We start from the raw sequence: 14,289 nt of genomic DNA, 5'->3' as shown, positions 1-14,289 counted from the left end.
GTGTGTGGGTTGATTTCTGGATTCTCTGTTCTATTCCATTGGTCAGTGTGTCTGTTTTTATGCCAGTACCATACTGTTTTGGTTATTATAGCTTTGTAGTATAGCTTAAAGTCAGGTAGTGTTATGCCTCCAGCTTTATTTTTTTTGCTGAGCATTGCTTTGGCTATTCGTGGTCTTTTATTGTTCCATATAAATGTCTGAATAGTTTTTTCCATTTCTGAGAAAAATGTCTTTGGAATTTTGATGGGGATTGCGTTGAATTTGTATATCACTTTGGGTAGTATGGACATTTTCACTATGTTGATTCTTCCAATCCAAGAGCATGGAATATCTTTCCATCTTCCTGTATCTTCTCTAATTTCTCTCAGCAGTGGTTTGTAGTTCTCATTATAGAGATTTTTCACCTCCTTGGTTAACTCAATTCCTAAGTATTTTAATTTTTTGGTGGCTATTGTAAATGGGCAGGCTTTCTTGATTTCTCCTTCTGCATGTTCACTATTGGAGAAAAGAAATGCTACTGATTTTTGTGTGTTGATTTTGTATCCTGCTACTGTGCTGAAATCATTTATCAATTCCAACAGTTTTTTTGTAGAGGTTTTAGGCTGTTCGATATATAGGATCATGTCATCTGCAAACAGGGACAGTTTGACTTCATCTTTTCCAATCTGGATGCCCTTTATTTCCTTCTCTTCTCTGATTGCTCTGGCTAGTACTTCCAACACTATGTTGAATAGGAGTGGTGAGAGTGGGCATCCTTGTCTAGTGCCTGTTCTTAAAGGAAAAGCTTTCAGCTTTTCCCCATTCAGGATGATATTGGCAGTGGGTTTGTCATATATGGCTTTAATTATGTTGAGATACTTTCCCTCTATACCTAACTTATAGAGGGTCTTTGTCATGAATGAGTGCTGAACTTTATCAAATGCTTTTTCAGCATCTATAGAGATGATCATATGGTCCTTGTGTTTGAGTTTATTAATATGGTGTATCACATTTATTGATTTGCGTATGTTGAACCAACCTTGCATCCCTGGGATGAATCCCACTTGATCGTGATGAATAATTTTACGTATGTGTTGCTGTATTCTGTTTGCTAGTATTTTAGTGAGGATTTTTGCATCTATATTCATCAAGGATATTGGCCTGTAGTTTTCTTTTTTGGTTATATCTTTACCTGGTTTTGGTATCAGGATGATGTTTGCTTCATAGAATGAGTTTGGGAGATTTGCGTCCGTTTCAATCTTTTGGAATAGTTTGTAAAGAATCGGTGTCAATTCCTCTTTGAATGTTTGGTAAAATTCTGCTGTGAATCCATCTGGTCCTGGGCTTTTCTTTGTTGGGAGCCTTCTGATAACAGCTTCAATCTCCTTTATTGTTATTGGTCTGTTCAAATTTTCTACGTCTTCACGGTTCAGTTTTGGGAGCTTGTGTGTGTCCAGAAATTTATCCATTTCCTCCAGATTTTCAAATTTGTTGGCGTACAGTTGTTTGTAGTAGTCTCGAATGATTCCTTGTATTTCAGATGAATCAGTTGTAATATCGCCTTTTTCATTTCTAATTTTTGTTATTTGAGTCTTCTCTCTTCTTTTTTTTGTTAGCCATGCTAATGGTTTGTCAATTTTATTTATCTTTTCAAAAAACCAACTTTTTGATTCGTTGATCTTTTGAATTGTTTTTTGGTTTTCAATTTCATTCAGTTCTGCTCTGATCTTAATGATTTCTTTCCGTCTGCTAACTTTAGGATTGGATTGTTCTTGTTTTTCTAGTTCTTTAAAGTGAAGTGTTAGGTTGTTCACTTGCCATCTTTCCATTCTTCTGAAGTGAGCATTTAATGCAATAAATTTTCCCCTCAATACTGCTTTTGCAGTATCCCACAGGTTTTGGTATGATGTATCATTGTTTTCATTAGTTTCAATAAACTTTTTGATTTCCTGCTTGATTTCTTCTTGGACCCATATGTCATTAAGTAGAATGCTGTTTAATTTCCATGTGTTTGTATAGTTTCCAGAGTTTTGTTTGTTATTAATTTCTAGTTTTAATCCATTGTGGTCTGAGAAGATACATGGGATAATTCCAATTTTTTTGAATTTATTGAGACTTGATTTGTGACCTAATATGTGATCTATCCTGGAGAATGATCCATGTGCTGATGAGAAGAATGAATATTCTGAGGTTGTTGGGTGGAATGTTCTGTAGATATCTGCCAATTCCAATTGGTCTAGAGTCTTGTTTAGATCTTGTGTTTCTCTACTGATTCTTTGCCTAGATGATCTGTCTAATATTGACAGTGGAGTGTTCAGGTCCCCTGCTATTATGGTATTAGTGTCTATTTCCTTCTTTAGGTCTAATAGAGTTTGTTTTATAAATCTGGCTGCTCCAACATTGGGTGCGTACATATTTATGATTGTTATGTCTTCTTGATGGATCAGTCCTTTTATCATTAAGTAGTGTCCCTCATTGTCTCTTTTTATGATTTTTAGTTTAAAGTCTATTTTGTCAGATATAAGAATAGCCACTCCTGCTCGTTTTTCTTTTCTGTTTGCATGGTAAATCTTTTTCCATCCTTTCACTCTTAGTCTGTGTGAATCTTTATGGGTGAGGTGGGTCTCTTGTAGGCAGCATATAGTTGGGTCCTGCTTTTTGATCCAGTCAGCCAGTCTGTGTCTTTTAATTGGGGAATTTAAGCCTTTTACATTAAGAGTTGTTATTGAAAGGTGTTGATTTATTCCTAGCATTTTATTGGTTGTTTGGTTGTCTTAGGTGTCTTTTGTTCCTTGCTTTCTGATTTACTGTTTGGTTTCTTTGTTTGTTGGTTCCTTAGGTTGTAGATAGTGTTTTTGTTAGCTTGTTTTCTCTTCATGAATGCCATTTTTATTGTACTAGCGGGTTTAGATTTTTCTTAGGTTTTTATGGCAGTGGTAGTTATTTTTCAGGAACCAAACCCAGTACTCCCTTGAGGATTTCTTGTAAGGGTGGTCTTGTGGTAGTGAACTCCCGCAGTTTTTGTTTGTCTGAGAAATATACTATTTGCCCCTCATTTCAGAAGGATAGCCTTGCAGGGTAGAGTATTCTTGGCTGGCAATCTTTGTCTTTTAGTATTTTGAAAATATCATCCCATTCCTTTCTAGCTTTTAGGGTTTGTGATGAAAAGTCTGATGTTAACCTGATTGGGGCTCCCTTATAGGTGATTTGACGCTTCTCTCTTGCAGCTTTTAAGATTCTCTCTTTGTCTCTGAGTTTTGCCAATTTGACTATGACATGTCTTGGAGAAGGCCGTTTTGGGTTGAATACGTTTGGAGATCTTTGAGCTTCCTGGATCTGAAGATCTGTGATTTTTCCTATACCTGGGAAGTTTTCTGCCACTATTTTGTTGAATATGTTTTCAATGGAATCTCCATTTTCCTCCCCTTCTGGAATACCCATGACTCGGATATTTGAGCGCTTGAGGTTGTCTGATATCTCTCTCAGATTTTCTTCCATGTCCTTGATTCTTTTTTCTTTCTTTTTGTCTGCTTGCGTTATTTCAAACAGCCCATCTTCAAGTTCAGAGGTTCTCTCTTCAACTTCGACAAGCCTGCTGGTTAAACTCTCCGTTGTGTTTTTTATTTCGCTGAATAACTTCTTCAGTTCAGCAAGTTCTGCTACATTTTTTTTCAGGACATTGATTTCCTTGTATATTTCCTCTTTCAGATCCTGTATACTTTTCCTCATTTCATCATGATGTCTAGCTGAGTTTTCTTGTATCTCATTCAGTTTCCTTAGAATTATCACTTGAAATTCCTTGTCAGTTATTTCAAGGGCTTCTTGTTCTATAGGATCTAGTGTATGAGATTTATTAACTTTTGGTGGTGTACTTTCTTGATTTTTTGTATTTCTGGTGTCTTTTTTTTGGTGTTTATTCATTGTGGCAGGGGGTTTCACAGTCCACCGGTTTGAGACTAATGACTAACTAGGATGTTGCTGTGGTTGCCAATTTGGTATGGCTCCCGCCGTGACTGCTCAGTTGGCCTCTAGTGTCTTGTGTGTGTGGTTGCCTCGGGTCTTGGGCTTCTCCGGGGATCCACCTTTCTGGTCAGCTTGTACTCTGCTGGGCTGGTGGATCACGTACCACAGGGTGTGTGATCTCTGTTGAGCTTTCACTTTCTGTACAGGACTTCTCCCCGTTCCGTGTGCTCTGGCCCAGGCTGTTAGATCGTGCAGTGGCGACCCCGCCGGGTGTGTGGTTTCTGTCGAGTCTCCGCCTCCCTGGCCGCACGTCTCCCCCCTCTGTGCACACTGTGCTGGGCTGGGGTGTGTCTTCTGCACCCCTCGTCTATCAGCTGGGCCTTCAAGACCCTGCTCAGCACCGCCTCGCCCAGGAAGTCTACCAGGTTTCTGCTAGGCACAGACGACCGGTCTCTCTGGGTGCCTTTGTAGCACTGTGTAGATCTTTCTCGGGTCTTGTTCACCTTTGTATCCCCCCGGTATAAACCAAGTCTAGTGCCCGCCTGCAGCCTGCTCTCCGGCAGGTTCAAGCGGACCTGGGAACTCTCCTACCACACTATTCCCAACCAGAAATTCGTTAGGCTTTTTTCCAAACTGGTGGTCGCAGAGATGGTATCTGCCTCCCAGTAACAGGAAGTTTACCGGGGCCGGAGTCCAGGGTGTGGTGGAGTGACAGTCGGCCCACCCGTACTTCCTAGCTCTCCCAACACTGGTCGGGATGCCCCACACCCCCAGCCCCGCCAGAGAACCGTGGAGGGAGTGGGAGCGGAGGCTGGCCCGCAGGGTCCGGAAAGCCCCGCGCCAGGCCAAGCAAATGGGCTCAGTGATGGCCGAGCAGGGCGGAGCTGCCCGCACCTGGGAAAATGGAGGCAGCACCGGGGCAGTGAGTGGCCTGGTGGTGCAGGCGGGAGCTGCGTGGGCATCCACCCCCCGAACAGAGCTGTGCCAGGGATCACTCACAGTGCTGTGCCAGGTCGGGCGCTCGCTCTGTCTCTGGTTTGTTGCCTTCCGTGTTCTCGGCGCTGCCGCCTCAGGCTGTTCAGTCCCGGCGCCGCTCGGGCGCTCCCAGGAATCTTCTTTAATGCCGGCCTGAAACCTCGAATCCTGAATAGGGCAGCTGGCCGCCTTCAGTGCGGCCCCAGCCTCCGGGATCCTGGCTGCATCCACAGCAGCCCTGGCGCCGTGTTCCCTGTTTCAAGACTCGCTTTTGCAGCTAAGAATCAGTTCTTTTCCTGCTCCACACTTCAAAGCTGTTGCCTGTAAATGAGGCAGCCTCTCCTGCCGGGGGCAAAGTGGCATTGAGCCCCCACGACCGGCCAGCAGCAGCAGTCCTCCCTTAAGAGATGGCCAGAGGAAGGTCCACAAGTTTCCCGGCTGCCTGAGGCCCAGTGGCCACCTTTTCCACCTCAGCTACTCCGCGCCAGCCGCCGCAGCCGCCGCCATCTTGAAAACCCTATCAGAAATAGCTTATTTCAAGTACCTAAAAGGTCATCATGGAAAGGCAGCAGATAGATGAAAGATCCATGTTATTTAAAGAGTAAAAACATGATTATTGAATGAGATGTACATGAGAAGAAGATGTTAGCTTGACATTAGGGAGAATAACATAACAAAGTGGCCCAAAACAGAATTTAGGGTTTTTGCACTCATTAATTCATTTAATAAAATATTCACTGAGACTCAGCACTCCTGTGCCAGTTGCCTGCATCCACACCCTCCTTCCCCAGAAGCTCAGAGGTCTGTCTGATGCGGCAAGCCCACAGGCACCAGCAGAGAGCATGTGGGGGGTGTGCAAGACACCTAGATCCACACCTACCTTCTCCAGGAGCCCAGAGTCCCACCTGACACAGCAGTAAGTATTCCAATTTCACTGAATCTCCAGGACCACAGTTGGTCTCAAGTGTTGGTAGTCAATATGTAAAATCAGAGATGCAGTGGGCATTAGAATAAAAGAAAGAGACACAGAGAAATGCAGCCTCTCCCTGAGAATGCACAATGAAAGAAATATAAAATGAAATAATACATTATATATCATTGAAACTAGAATTTGGGGGGATAAGGTGCAGGGAATGAACCAGCACTTACTACTGTGCTTACCAAGAACCACGCCCAACCCAACTATCAATATAGAACACTTCCTTCTACAGGTAATAGTCTCTCTGCTCATCAAAAACCACTCCAAAAATTAAAAGAAGCAACCAACCACACCATCAGATGCTCAGATGTCTACACAGAGGTATGAGAAGCATGAAAAAACAGGGAAACATGACTCCCCTCAAAAGGACTGCAATTATCCAATACCAGATCCCAAACAACTGGAAACCAGTGAATCACCTGAACCAGTGAATCTTCCATCCCAAATGGCAATATTAAGGAAACTCAACATGATGCAAGAAAAAATAGATAGAAATCACAATGAAGTAAAAAAAAAAAAAAAAAAAAAAAAATCCAGGACATGTATGCTAATTTCAACAAAGAAATAGAAACAATAAAAAAGAAGTAAGCAGAAATCTTGGAACTTAAGAATTTATTCAATGAAATAAAAAATACATTGACAGCATAAGCAGCAGGCTCAAACAAGTGGAAGAAAGAATTTCTGAACTAGAAGACAGGCTTTTTGAATTAACACAGTTGGACTAAGAAAAAGAATGAAAGAGAGAAAAAAGAATTTTAAAAATGAAGAAAGCATACGAGATCTACCCAAAAACCTTAAGTATACAAGTATCTATATTATGGGTATACCAGAAGGGGAAGAGAAAGGAAAAAGCATTGAAAGCCCATTTAATGAAATAATAACTAAAAGCCAACCAAGTATTGGGAGAGATATAGTCTCCCAGATCCAAGAAGCTCAAAGATCTACAAACAGATTCAACACAAAAAGGATGTCCCCAAGACACATTATAGTCAAATTGCTGAAAGTCAAAGACAAAGGAAGAATTCTAAAAATGGCAAGAGAAAAATGTCAAATCAAATATAAGGGAATCCCCATCAGGCTAACAGTAGACTTCTCAACAGAATCCATACAGGCCAGAAGAGAGTGGGATGATATATTCAAAGTGCTAAAAGAAAATAACAGCCAACTGAGAATACTATACCCAGAAAAGCTTTCCTTCAGAAATGAAGGAGAAATAGTATCTTTCCCATACAAACAAAAACTGTGGGAATTTGCCACCACAAGACCAGCCCTTCAACAAATCATCAAATCCTACACCTGCAATCAAAAGAGTGATATAAATCACATAAACACACAAGAAAGAATAAAAACCACTAGTAGAACAGATATACAAATGAGAAAGAGAAAGAAAATGTATCTTATCACTACAAAAAAAAAAAAAAACACCAAAACACCAAACAGCAAAGACAAACAATAACAGAGAAAGAAAAAAACATAAAACAACCATAGAAATTTTAATAAAATGGCAGTAAGAAGGAAATTCCTTTCAATAACAACCCTGAATATAAATGGATTAAATTTCTCACTTAAAAGATAGAGACCGGGTGAATGGATTAAAAAACTAGGCTCAGCTATATGCTGCCTGCAAAACTCAGTTCACCAATGAAGGCACACATAGACTGAAAGTGAAGAGATGGGAAAAGATACTTCATGCAAATGGAAACCAAAAATGAGCAAGTGTTACCATACTTATAATAAATAAAATAGACTTTAACACAAGAATTATAAAGAGAGACAAAGAAGGACATTATATAATGACAAAAGGATCAATGCAGCAAGAAGATATAATAGTCATAAATATGTATGCACCCAATGTGGGAGCACCCAGGTATGTAAAGCTATTATTGAATCTAAAGAGAAAGATAGACCCCAACAAATAATAGTTGGGGATTTTAACACACCACTCTCAGCATTGGACAGATCATATAGTCAAAACATAGCAGAGAAATATTATAATTAAACAGCCCTTTAAACCAAATGGACTTGACAGACGTATATAGAACATTTCCTCCAACTGCAGAATATTCATTCTTCTCATCAGCACATGGAACATTCTACAAGAAAGACCATATGTTAGGTCACAAATCAAGTTTCAACAAATATAAAAAGACTGAAATCATATCAAGTATATTTTCAGACCACAATGGAATAAAATTAGAAATTAACAAAATCAAAATTTTGGAAACTATACAAATACATGGAAACTAAACAACATGCTCCTGAACAACCAAAGGGTCAAAGAAGAAATAAAGCAAGAAATCAAAAAATTTCCTGAAGCAAATGAAAATACAACTTACCAAAACCTACAGGATACTACAAAAGCAGTAGAGGGAAGTCTTTTGCAATAAATGCTTACATTGAAAGAACAGAAAGCTTTCAAATAAAGAACCTAACATTACAACTCAAAGAACTAGAAAAACAAGGACAATACAGTCCCATAATTAGATGGAAAGAAATAACTAAGATCATAGCAGAACTAAATAAAATAGAGATGTAAATAAGTAAGTAAGTAAATAAACAAACAAACAAACCGGAAGATCAATGAAACAAAAGTTGGGTTTTTTGAGAAGATAAACAAAATAAACAAAACATTAGCCAGACTAACTAAAAAAAGAAGAGAGAAGACTCAAATAACAAAAATTTGAAATGAAAGAGAAAGTACAACTAATACCACAGAAATACAAAGAATCTTTTGAGACTGTTATGAACAACTATATGTCAACAAATTTGAAAACCTGGAGGAAATGGATAAATTTCTGGACACAAACAAACTACCAAAACTGAACCAAGAAAAAATAGAAAACCTGAACAGATCAGTAATAAGCAACAAGATTGAAGCAGTAATCGATATTCTCCCAAAAAAGAAAATCTCAGGACCATATGGCTTTACTGCTTAATTATACCAAACCTTTAAAGAAGAATTAATACCAATTCTTTTCAAACTATTCCAAAAAATTGGAGAAAAGCCATTTTCCCAGACTCATTCTATGAAGCTAGCATCACTCTGAGACCAAAATCAGACAAAGACACAACAAAAAAAGAAAACTACAGGTCAATATCCTTAATGAATATAGATGCAAAAATCTTCAACAAAATATGAGCAAACAGAATGCAACAGCACATCAAAAAGATTGAACACCATGATCAAGTGGGATTCATCACAGGGATGCACTGATTGTTCAACATATGAAAATCAATAAAGATGATACACCACATTACTGAAGTCAGTGACAAAAACCATATGATTATCTCAACAGATGCAGAAAAAGCATTTGACAAAATTCCAACTTCCCTTCATGATAAAGACTCTCAACAAATTAAGTTTAGATGGAAAGTATCTCAACACAATAAAAGCCATATATGAAAACCCCAACACCAACATCATTCTGAATCGAGAAAAGCTGAAAGAGTGGGAACAAAACAAGGATGCTCACTCTCACCACTCCTATTTAACATAGTATTGGAAGTACTAGCAGAGCAATCGGGCAAGAGAAAGAAATAAAGGGCACCAAAATTAGAAAAGATGAAGTTAAACTGTTCCTATTTGCAGATGACATGATCCTATACATAGAAAAACCGAAAGACTACAAAAAACACAAACAACAACCAAAATTATTCTAGAGCTGATAAACCATTTCAGCAAAGTTTCAGGATACAAAATCAACATGCAAAAATCAGTAGCATTTTTAGACTCCAATAACAAACTAGCAGAAAAAGAAATCAAGAAAGCAAGCCTATTTACAACAACTACCAAAAAATAAAATACCTAGGAATAAATCTAACCAAGGAGGTAAAAGATCTCTACGATGATAACTACAAAACACTACTGAAAGAAATTAAAGAGGACATGAAAAAATGGAAAAACATTCCATGTTTATGGATTGGAAGAATTAACATAAAAATGTCCATATTACCCAAAGTGATCTAACAGATTCAATGCAATCCCCATCAAAATACCAATGATATTCTTCACAGATATAGAAAAAAAAAATCCTAACATTCATATGGAACAACAAAAGACCCCAAATAGCCCAAGCAAGCCCAAGCAAAAGTAAATAAATACATAAAGCCAGAGGCATTGCACTACATAGCTTCAAATTATACTATAAAGCCATAATAGCCAAAACAGCATGGTACTGGCATAAAAAGAGACACTCAGACCAATGGCACAGAAAAGAGAACCCAGAAATCAACCCACATACTTGCAGCAAACTGATCTTAGATAAAGGCACCAAGAACAAACATTGGGGAAAGGACAGCCTCTTCAACAAATGGTACTGGGAAAACTGGATATCCATGTGTTGAAGAATGAAACTAGTTCTGTACCTCTCACCATAACAAAATCAGGTTAAAATGGATTAAAGACTTAAATATAAGCCCTGAAACTATAAAGCTCCTAGAAGAAAACAGAGGAAACACTTCAATATATAGGACTGAACAAAGACCTTATGAATAATACTTCAAAAGCACAGGCAACAGAAGAAAAAATAAATAAATGGGATTACATTAAGCTAAAATGCTTCTACACAGCAAAGGAAACAAACAGCAGAGTGAAAAGACAATCTAAAGAATGGGATTAAAAATCTGATAACTATACATCTGACAAGGGATTAATATCCAGAATATACAAGGAATTCAAACAACAATAAAAAAATAAATAATCTGGTTAAAAAATGGTCAAAGGAGCCAAAAAGACATTTCTCAAAAGAAGACATACAAATGGCCAATAGGCATATGAGAAAATTCTCAACATCACTAATCATCAAGGAGATGCAAATCAAGACTACACTGAGATATCATCTCATGACAGTTAAACGGACTATTATAAAAAAAAAAAAAAAGACAGAGAATAACATATGCTGGCGATGGCACAGAGAGAGGGGAACCCTCCTACACTATTGGTGGGAATGTAAACTGGTGCAGCCACTATGGAAAACAGTATGGAGGATTCCCAAACAACTACAAGTAGAATTACTATATGATCCCACTACTGCATATATACCCAAAGGAATGGAAACCATCACATTGAAGACCCTATTTACAACAGCCAAGATATGGAACCAACCTAAATGTCCATTGACGGATGACTGGATAAGGAAAATGTGTTATATCTACACAATGGAATACTACTCAGCCATAAAAAAGAATGAAATTCTGCCATTTGTAGCAACATGGATGGGCTTGGAGATAATCATGTCAAGTGAAATAAGCCAGGCAGAGGAAGAGAAATTCTGCATGTACTCATAAGTGGGAGCTTAAAAATAGACTAAAAAAAGAAAGAGGAGGAAAGGAAGGAAGGAAGAGAGGGAGGGAAAGAATCACAATCATACATTAAACTTTCAGAAGGAGAGAACAAAACTGTGGTTACTAGAGGTGGGAAGGGGGGGAGAGTTAGTGAGAATATGGTTAAGGGACACAAAGAACGATTATGTTTTGTAATGATGAATATGCTAATTATCCTGATTGGATCATCACACATACAAAGGTATTGATATTCAACTATATACCCCACAAATATGTTTAATCACTAATGTTTCAATAAAAATAAATTATATAAAATAAAAATAAATATCTGAAAAAAAAATTCACTGAGCACCACTACTCATAGGGGTCAGATACAGTTCTAGATGCTGAGGACATACCACTAGCCCAAACTGGCATGTTTTTCATGACCCCACTTTCCTTCTTGCTTCCCTTCCTTCCTCTTTTCTTTCCCTCCTTCCTTCAACCAGACTTTAAGAGCTTTCTACTGCCATGAACTGTGCAGGGTACTGAGGCACCAGAAATAGTAAACAAACAGATGAACAGTTGCAAAGCAGTGTATAAAAGAGCTATCATGTACAGAGTACTTTCCATGGACCAGACACCATGGTTAACCCAATTAATCCTCATAACAAGTCCTATTTGCTTTTAGAATTATTATCTTTATCTTATGGGTGAGGAGTCTGAGGTTCAGATAGGCTAATAAGATACTAGCAATATCATAAAGTGAGAAATCAGTTGAGCTAGGTATCAAATCCACAGACTCTGATTAAAAGTTCATGTTCTTTTAAACATGGTTTTGTACAGTTAATGAATGTATATTCTACAGAGAAAGTGTATTGGTAAAACACCGGGCCAAGAAAAAATAATAAAGCCTTAATTTGTAGCATATGCCAATTCCCCGGTATAAATACTCCCACCACTACCAATTTGAAGTTACCAATGGTGTAATAACTGATTCACAAGATTCTTGAAAATGCAGTACCTGATTCTTATGAGTTAGGCTCCAGCATACAACTGGGGTCTTTAAAAGCAGAGCAAGTGAGCAGCTTAGTGTTCCTGCTCAGTCATTTGCCATGTGACACCCTGCATTGCTGTACAGTCACCACCAAGAACAAGGCCCTCACCAGATGTGCTCTCTGGACTTTGGACTTCCCAGTCTCTGAAACTTCATTCAGCCTCTGAAGAAGCTTTGGGTTAAGATTTAGGAAGCCAGTTGGAGAGTGATCAGGACAGTGATCCCGGAAGTGGACATGGCAGTAGTCAAAGAGTCAAATAGAATCTTCTGAATCAGTTGAAATCTGAGTGAATCAGCAGGTTCCAAATCCCAGCCAGTTCTTCCAGAAGCCAAAGAGAAGCCAACCTCTAAGAAGGAACAGATAACTAATGTGAACATTTGGGAAGATTATCCTGATGTTTATGAGATCAGGCAGTCAAACCAAAGCAGACAAGAACCATCAAGTTATAATATTAAGGAAGAGGCAAGTAGCAGGTCTGAGAGTGGGAGCCCAAAAAGAAGCTGGAAAAACAAAAAACAAATAAACAAACAAAGAAAGAAAAATGGAAACGAGAACCCCCCAGAAGATGAATGGGAACAAGACAAGGCAACAGTGCAGAGAGTGAACCAGAGCAAAAAAAAAAAAAGTGAAAGCCAGAAGACCTGTCCCCAGAAGAACAGTGTCCAAACCTCATGTTCAAAAGCAGCCTAAGACTCAGTGTAGAAAGAGAAAAAAGTAAGATTCTTCTTCTGATGATGATGATGAAGATGATGAGCTCCCAAAAGGGAGACTCATCAAAGAGCAGCTAAAAATGTTATGAGACCAACTCGGATGATCTCATTGAAATGATGGGCAAAGGAGCTGTTGAACAGCAGGATGATCATGAAACTATTGAAAAGGCCTGAGTTTCAAGAATGGGAAAGAAAGGAGCCACTGAAGCCATGGAGACCCTAGTGGAGACTTTGACTCTGGAAAGGATGAAGGTGAAATCCAATACCTCACCAAGTGGAAGGGTTGGTCTTATATCCACAGCACATGGGACAGTGAAGTATCCTCCTAGTAGCAGTATATAACTGTATGTAAATACGAAATGCTAGTGGATCCAGAGGAGAAGCCCAACTAACCCAGCTTTAGGGATTTAGTTGTAGAACTCAAGATGAAAAAGTCACATGCTTCTTCCATGTAGGTCTCTGAAGCAGCCCTTTTCCCTTCCCCTTGCCCCAGGCTTGTTTGTTTAACATTTCCTTGGATTCTCTGAGATGCCCTAGTATCCTTCCAACCAATTGCTTCTTGCCAAAGCTGATTCAAGTTGAGCTTTCTTATTGAAAAACATAATAATCTCATTAACTAAGGCAGAGGGACCTCCCCACTGAAGTCATTTGTTACTAGAATCAGAAATATGTTCTTTGGTGGAGCAGTAGCAGTGTGTTGATATCAATTAAATGCAGCTTCTATATTCTGGATATTAATCCTTTGTCAGATGTATATTTTGGTTTTGGTGATGGGGAGCAATAATCAGCCACAATGTATATCGACAAAATAAAACTTAAAAAAAAAAAAAGTTTTTGGAAAAATAGAAAAAATAAATAAATAAATAAATAAAATAAATGCAGCTTCTATGGGTAGACATGCTCTTCTGATAATTCAGAAAGACCTGTACTCCCAGAATAATGGAAATCATCACTCTACCAAAGGAAAATCTAGCAGCAACATCCCTGGGTGCACTTATGCATGTGTCTATACACTATTAACTACCTGGAAGAGAGTTTGAGAGAACACTATGACCACAAATAACATAAATTGACATTGGAAAAGTTGGTGCCAAGTGAAGATATACCTGCAGTGAAGATGAGTTACCAGTGAAATTATAACAGAAGCCAGTAGTAAAGGACAATTCAATTTTGTGGGGAAAAGACCTACAAACAACATTTTAGAAATTCAGCTAGAGAGTAAAGCAATAAGTAAGTGTCTTTTCTGAGGTCAACCTGAACTTTGCAGTCAGGTGGATATGAGCTTGAATCTCAGCTCTTTTCTAGCTCTCTGACCTGGAGCAAGTTATCCTGGAGCTAGCTTCAGGCTATATAACATGAGATA

General features: G+C 38.6%; 1 pseudogene; it reads left to right on the top strand.

Annotated features, from left to right (window-relative positions):
* LOC134380997 (chromodomain-helicase-DNA-binding protein 2-like) overlaps positions 1-13,255 on the top strand; it is a 188,240-nt pseudogene extending 174,985 nt beyond the window's left edge.
* Positions 13,256-14,289: the final 1,034 nt, after the last annotated feature.

Source organism: Cynocephalus volans, chromosome 6 (assembly GCF_027409185.1).
Source record: "Cynocephalus volans isolate mCynVol1 chromosome 6, mCynVol1.pri, whole genome shotgun sequence".
NCBI lineage: Eukaryota > Metazoa > Chordata > Mammalia > Dermoptera > Cynocephalidae > Cynocephalus > Cynocephalus volans.
This window is presented reverse-complemented; position numbering and strand designations above follow the sequence as displayed.